This window comes from Nipponia nippon, unplaced genomic scaffold (genome assembly GCF_047370975.1).
Source record: "Nipponia nippon isolate SJK-2023a ecotype South Korea unplaced genomic scaffold, ASM4737097v1 scaffold_3, whole genome shotgun sequence".
Taxonomy (NCBI): domain Eukaryota; kingdom Metazoa; phylum Chordata; class Aves; order Pelecaniformes; family Threskiornithidae; genus Nipponia; species Nipponia nippon.
This window is the reverse complement of record NW_028262347.1, coordinates 102464021-102470970: the sequence shown is the minus strand read 5'-3', so window position 1 is coordinate 102470970 and position 6950 is coordinate 102464021. Positions and strand designations below refer to the sequence as shown.

Below are 6950 nucleotides of genomic sequence, written 5' to 3'. Positions count from 1 at the left end.
GGGAAATTCTTATTATTATATATGGCAGTAATTTCATGCACAAGAGTTTTCTCACTGGTTTCAAATGAGTGTTCAAACTCTAATTTAGCGTTCTTTTTTGTATACTGATGAATTTGGTCTGCATATGGCTGGGCTTCATTTAAGCGGTAGTCTCCAGCTTGTCTTACACCACTGCTGTACATACAGCAGTTTTCAGATTTTGATTTTTGAGAACTGAATTTAACTCAGACCATGCTCAGCTCTTAACTTCTTGCTTTCTCTCACTTGTGATCCAAAAATAGCAACCATACATGCATTTTTTGAATAATCCTAAGGACTTCTGGAGAAAAGGATATGCTTACTACATACACTACGATATAGATGTGCAATCAAATATATTTTTCTACGGGGCTGGGGAGGGAATATATCCTTTAAAGAAGGATATTTAAACTGTAATTAAAGCAAGGAAATTAATGGAACAGAGTGTACTGGGCCATAGTACTTCTTTCTAAAAGCAGATGAGAGAGAGTGGTTTTGATTTTAGATACTTTTTTTTAATATGAGAGACATCTTTTTAGCAGACGGAATGGGTGTATTCAATGCGTAGGTGCCTAGGCACCTGTTACTGCTCAGGGGCATTAACTGTTGTAGTTCATCAGTTTTGTACTGGCTATGGGAGAGTAAATCCCCCAAAGTCTGAGAGTAGAAGACATGCTACAGTGTGAATTTTATGGCTTACACTAACTTCCTTGATGGGCTTATAACTTTTCCATGGGTATTTTTAATGTAGTTTTATTTTTTTCATACAATAAAACAAAAACATTTCTTATCTAGATCACAAACCAAAATGCATGCAACGTATTAGCCATTCTCAATTAGATTCAAAGTGTTTCAGGTACTTAGGGCTTGTCTGTGTAACAGGCACTGTCTCAAATTGAACTGCCCTAAACTCACATGATGCAGTTCTTTTGAAGTCATTATTTTCGGAAATAGTAAAATTGACGGTGATAGTGGATCTACGTTTGCTGGAGGATGATTCGTGTATAAAGAGGTTCATGTGCTTAACTTCACAATTTACATAGTGTTAGGTACACCTGTAAATGTCAAGATCCATAGGAGTCTCTCTTCAAACGGAAGGTTCTTGAATATGTTAAAAATTGGAACACAACACCCAATGACATACTGTCTTATAAAACTTATTTTTAGGAAAAGAACTAAATTAAGAAGAAAGAATTAACGTATTTAAACCATAGACGTTTATGATTTTTCTCTGTGCTATTACTTATGTCTTCAGCACACTCGTAATTTCAAAATGGCCAAACAGATTGTCGAGTTTTCTCCAGTGTTTTGTTTCCTGAACTGGAATGTGGCCATGCCAAGTTTCAGTTTCAAGAGGTTATTTTTCTGTTTTACCACTAACCACGCTGTAAATTTCCCAGAAAGAAAAAAAAAAAAGTTTATAATGGAAATGTTGACACAACATTCGGAATAGTGTTGCAAATGTGACACTCTGCTGCAAATTGTGCTGTAATGATTTATATTGTTTCCAATAATTTAAAAACTATTTTCAATCACAGCCAAGTCCTGCATAATACATGAACCTTGAAGGATTCTCCAACAAATATTAGGTCGCTACACATTTCAATTTCCCGCTCTGTGTTTAAAAGGCTGCATCTGGCAGTTAAAAGACTAAAGCCTCAGTCAACAGGTATGGTATGATAGATACATGCTGGAATATTATTTTCACCTGGTAGCTTTCTGTAAGTAGGTCACTCAATTCTACAGTGCTCTAAAAATCACCAAAGAGCCTCCTTATACAGTATCTCCAGCAAAAGTTGCACTAAACCTTAATGCTTAGTGTTTTATTACGGAAACTTTTTTCGCTTGCTGGTGTACATGCAGTACACGACCTAGGAAAGAACTTCTTAATTTATTGTAGAAGGTCATTTTCCAGCCATTTTAAAAGATTAAAAAAAAAAAATCTTTATCTTTTCTTCTTTTTTTTTTTTTTAGAAAACTTTGCAGACAGGCGCCTAACGCAACAAGTCACCCACAAGACATGGAAAAGAGGATGCCTAGGAGACCTCAGAGATGGGTCATGTTTCAAGTTCGGGAAGATGGGGGGTGTCTAGCTGGTGCTTGCTTGAGTAGATGCTCGGGTAGGTCGGTTACCTTCTCCTCCCTTGTGTGGTACCCTGTGGTATATACCCTACAATATTTTGTCATGCCATGCTTCGGTGAAAAGCAGTGTTTGCTAGCCATAGCTGAGAAAGCCATGAGTAGTATTAAAACTTTGACAAGGTGAGCGGCCTTTGGCAACATGGCTCAAGACAGCACAGAGAAAACGTTTAAATGAGTTTTAAGTCCGTATGTGTTATCACCTTGTCCTTTAAAATATATTCCTCATAACATCTTGTTACATTTACAACAAACTCAATGGGAGGACATCTGTATTTTTTCACCCTCTTTTCATCCCTCAGACTAATTATGGTTGCCTCAAACACAGCCCTCTTCCTCCGGACCGAGGAACTGTTCAAGCTCCTGAGGAAGGATTTGCCAAAGCCCTGCCGGTGGTGGTGCTGCCATCGAGACATTTTAAACCGCCCCACGTCGGACGAAAACCCCAACCCACACCCCCGAGGGCGGCGTGAGGGCCCCCCGGGAGGCGGCGGTGACCACTTCCCCTCAGGCCGCCTTCCCGCCCAAGGCGCCCCGCAACGGCCACCCGCGCCCCCCGTCCCTCAGCCCCAAACCGCCGCCGCGCTCGCGGCCTGCCGCCGCCGCGGGGACGCGCCTCCCCCCAAACTTTATTGCCTTTTTTCCCCCTTTCTCTCCCTTTTTTTTTTTTTTTTTTTTTTTTGAGGGAAAAAGGTGGGGGGAGCTCAATTTCCCACTTGCCAACAGCAGATAAAAAAAGTGGGGAGGGACCTCTTCTGTCACAGCCTATGTAGATTAACCTTTCAATTAGCTGTTATCAGGTCCTGTGTCTTAGCACCAGTCCTCGCAATCTGCGTCCGCTCGGCATCGGGAAGGCTGGAGGTCTGGGGTGGGCTTCTGTTTTAATTTCTAAATGAATGATAATTGTTCGCGTGGCTCCCCTCCCCCGCCGTGAGCTGAAGGCTGGTGTCTGATCTGCCCGTCCACCTTTTAGTATTTTGGAGTGAGAAGAGGAGCCCCGCGGAGGAGGAGGAGGGGAGACAAGGTATTCTCTCTGTATTCATCTTCTTTTTTCCCCCTCTTGCGAAGGGGCTTAGAGAAGGTAACTGGTGCAATCAATCCGCTGGCTGGGGATTCCCTCCACCCCCTCCCCGGCTCGTCTGGCTGGGTCTCTTCAGTGTGTATGTGTTTGGGGAAGGGGGTGGGGGGAGGCTGTGTTGTTGTTGTGTTCCTGGCTCTGGTTGCAGCCAGGAGAGAGAGCGAGCGAGAGAGCGAGCGAGAGGCAGAGAAGGAGCGAGCGAGCGAGAGAGAGAGAGGAGCCGCGATCGCGTTTCAGGGGCAGCACATTCCGCAGGAACCGCTGCTGCAGAAACACACACAGGCAGAGAAAGGAGGTCATTGCAAGCAGAGGGGGGAAACCTGCATCGGAGGTTAGATTCCCAGGAGTTTATGTGGGGGATAACAGGGAGCATGCGATGGGTTTTGTTTTGCATTGGGTGACAGGCTGCAATTTGCCATAATAACCCCCTTTCCCTCCCCTCTCTCAGTGCAGGGGGCTTGTCACTAGGCTGGGTACTTTTTTTTTTCTTTTGCATTGGAGGCTGATGCACGTGTTTGCAGACACTTGTGCTTGGTAAATGCATTGCAATGCTCTGCGTTTTGCAGGGGAGGGGGAGCAGCAGCAGGAGCCGAGGGCTGGGGTGGATGGGGTGGGGAGAGGGGGAACGGAGCGGCGGAGGGCGGCAGGGGATGGCCGAGGTTTTTGTGTTGCATGCTCCCACCCTGTCTGTCTGAGGCGGCAATTGTTCCTTCGCAGACGGGGTGACAGAGGAGTCCCTGCGCTTCGCATGGCGAAACTTGCAGGGACCTGCATGTGGCTGTAGAGCCGGGAGTCATTGTCGCCGTCCCCGCTCCCACCCCCTCCTCCCCTCCCCTCCCCGCGCGGTGCGGGCCGTGCGTGTGCGCGATAAGCGGCTGCCAGTGCCAGGCACCTCGGGAGGGCTGTGCCGGGAGCCGGCTGTTCCCTCCCGCCCGCCCGGGCGAGTGGCAGGCTCTGAGGCGCGCGCGTGACGCTCAGTATTGAAAGCTGCTTATTAGTGTGTGTTGCGCGCCCGCCCGCCCCGCCGCGCGGGCTCCGGCGGCCGCCGCCGGTGTCTCTCGCTGGCGATCACCCTCTCGAGCAAACTTCAGGAGCGGGTGGGGCGGCGGCGGGTGGGGGAGGGTAGCGAGGCCGGGGGGGACCAGACGGACGGCAGCGGCAGCCAACGAGAGGGCGGGCTTGCGAGAACTCTCGCCTCCGCTTGCGGCGGGTGGCCAATCGCTGCCGTCCGAGGCCCAGCAATGAGGCGGGCCGGCCTGTGGCGGGCGGGCGGGCCGTGCGGGTGTGTGGCGGCGGTGGCAGCCAATGGCAGCCTCCAGTGCCGCCCTTTCGCACAGGTAGGCGGGGATGCGCGTGGAGGGAAGGGGCGTGCCTCGTGATTGACACGCCTTGCCTTCCAATGGGAGAGATGGGCTGGTTGCTGGGCGGAACCGGGCGGGTGTGGGCGGTTGACGGACACGGGCCCGCGGCCTGTGAGCGTGGAGCGGCGTGCGCAGGACGGCCCAATGGCGGGCGCCGGTGGGCGGGGCACGGGGGTAGGTAAGGTTTTAATGAGACTCCATTGGGCTGTAATCAGTGTCATGTCGGATTCACGTTAAGTACAACAGGGCGAAACAAAATGGCGGCGTAGGTGAGGCGAGCCGAGCCGAGCCGCGGCGGTAGGGGGAGTCGCGGCGGCCGCCGGCAGGGGGGCAGCGCAGCAGCGGGGGCAGCCGCCTCGGCGCAGTCTGGCAGCGGGAGCAGGGGAAGAGCCGGCAGCAGGGGGAGCCGCTGCGGCGCCTGGAGGAGGCTCCTCCCCCCGCGGCCCCGGTCCCGCGGAGGTGAGTGGTACCGGGGAGGGGGGGCCCGCTCAGCCTGCCTCCCGCGGGCGCGGCGGGGGCGCCGGCACGGCCGCTGCCCCCGGCACCGCCCGACCGCCGCCCCCGTGGGGTGGGTGCAGGTGCACGCCGTCGCCGTCCTCTCCCGGCTGCCCTGTCCTGCGGGGTCGCCGTGTCCTGGGGAGCAGAGCCTGCGGGCTTGGGGTTTCTGCCTTTGAAATGAAAAATCCCGCAGGAGGGCTCGGAGGGTTCGAAAGCCGGCCCCGGCTCGGCCCCTGTCAAATACAACAATGCCTTGGCGCTAGGCACTAGGCTTTGCAAGTCTCCATGGCTTGGGTATACTGCAGAAATCTTGAGTAAGTTGGGGAGGGGAGTATTCAAGCCTCTAACACGTTTCGGAAGTGATGTTCACACCGTATTTTCTTTGCCCAGACCTCACCTTTAGCATCCTGTCACTGAGCATTGAAAATAACCTGCTCTGCAAAAAACAAACGGATACCCCTTCTGTTGAAAATTACTATCCCAAGAAGAGATGTTTTCAGTGAAACCCTCTTCCCAGGTTAACTGCTGGCAGTGAATATTACCTTCCCATGCTCCCTGGTGTTCTCTAGTACCATATTTTAAAGTGCTCAGAACTTCCATGGAAGAGGGTGGGAGGGGTGAATTTGGGTGATTTTGCTGGTGTCATGTTGTGCTGATGCTGTTTCCCCTTGTGGTGCTTGCTGCTGTCATGTTGTGAACTGCTTTTTAGCATATGATCTTCAACTAGCTTGTGGCGTATCGCAGAGTGCAAGCACTTCATCAGTTTGATTCACATGTACCACTCTTACTCCCCACACCCTCAAGTCTTTTGGTGTAGTTTTGAAGTTACTATGATGTCTTTTCATCTGTCTGTTTAAAGCATGTGCAAATGCCATTGCCCTTCCTTGTTACAATTGAAAGCTGTATGTTGTATAAAGAATAATACAATAGCCGGCTTCACGATGAGTAATTTTAAGAGTGTCATGTGTGCTGGGAGTCCTTGCCAGGATCTGCTTTCTCTCTGTCTCTTTGTAGGTGCATGGATTTTGCAATGGGGAAACAAGTATCTTGCCTCTTTTGCATCATTAATTGAGATGGGGGTGGACTACAGAGTTGATTAGCTGCAGAATTTTAAGTAATGGCTTGAAGGAAAGAAAAATGGCAAAAAGCTTACTGAATGCAATGGCAGTCTTCTCTTCTTCCTCCTCCTCTGCTGCAATCCTTACCTGACCCTGATGCTGCAGCAGAGAGCTGGCCTGCTGCTGCTGTGCTGCTTCTCCTGAGTGTGTGCAGAGCAGGTAGGAGGGAGCAGAATGAAATTGTGCTTCACAGGTCACCGGCAGGTTGCACAAGTTCCTGTCATCTCTCTTCTCGCCCCCCCCCCCCCCCCCATTTATTTTTTGGTAGTTGTGTTAACCTCAGTTTTTAAAAGTTTAACTGCATTTACATTTAAGACAGCCAAAGCAAATTTTTCATTAATTTCTCAAAAAAAAAGACTTTAGATTGTATTTTGTGAAATGCTTTTGGATACTTGTGTAATAACGTTTAGTTTTGTTTCTTGGGGGAGGGAGCATAGCTTTTTTTTTTTTTTTTTTGACTACACAGTTTGTTTTCACAATCTGGATCACTTGGAAATAATTCCAGATACTAGTTCAGTCTAAAAAGGACCTTATTACAGGATTATAAGATTACTGATGACACCCGAGATTGACATGTTCAGTCAGTGCATTCTTTAATTAGAATCAGCTGTACAATAGGTGTGTGCTTTATAAAGGACATATTTGCATTCATTCTAAATCCCAAGCTGCAATTTTGCAACTTCTTTGTATTTATCTGTTAATTTATGACTTAAGTAAAGGGACAAGCCTTGACTAGAT

At 49.4% G+C, this 6950-nt stretch overlaps 1 protein-coding gene across 7 annotated transcripts in view; it reads left to right on the top strand.

The window, feature by feature from the left end:
* The first annotated feature begins 3006 nt into the window (after positions 1–3006).
* Positions 3007–6950, top strand: part of KAT6B (lysine acetyltransferase 6B) — a 118456-nt gene continuing 114512 nt past the window's right edge. For 3 of the 7 annotated variants that reach the window (XM_087766403.1, XM_087766402.1, XM_087766397.1), the window contains exon 1: positions 4840–5055. The gene's annotated coding sequence lies outside the window, so the exon portion shown is untranslated. Of the gene's footprint in view, positions 3182–3455; positions 3567–4715; positions 4771–4839; positions 5056–6317; positions 6372–6950 lie in introns of those variants that run through there. The other 4 variants (XM_087766398.1, XM_087766399.1, XM_087766400.1 and 1 more) reach the window with 4 other exon arrangements.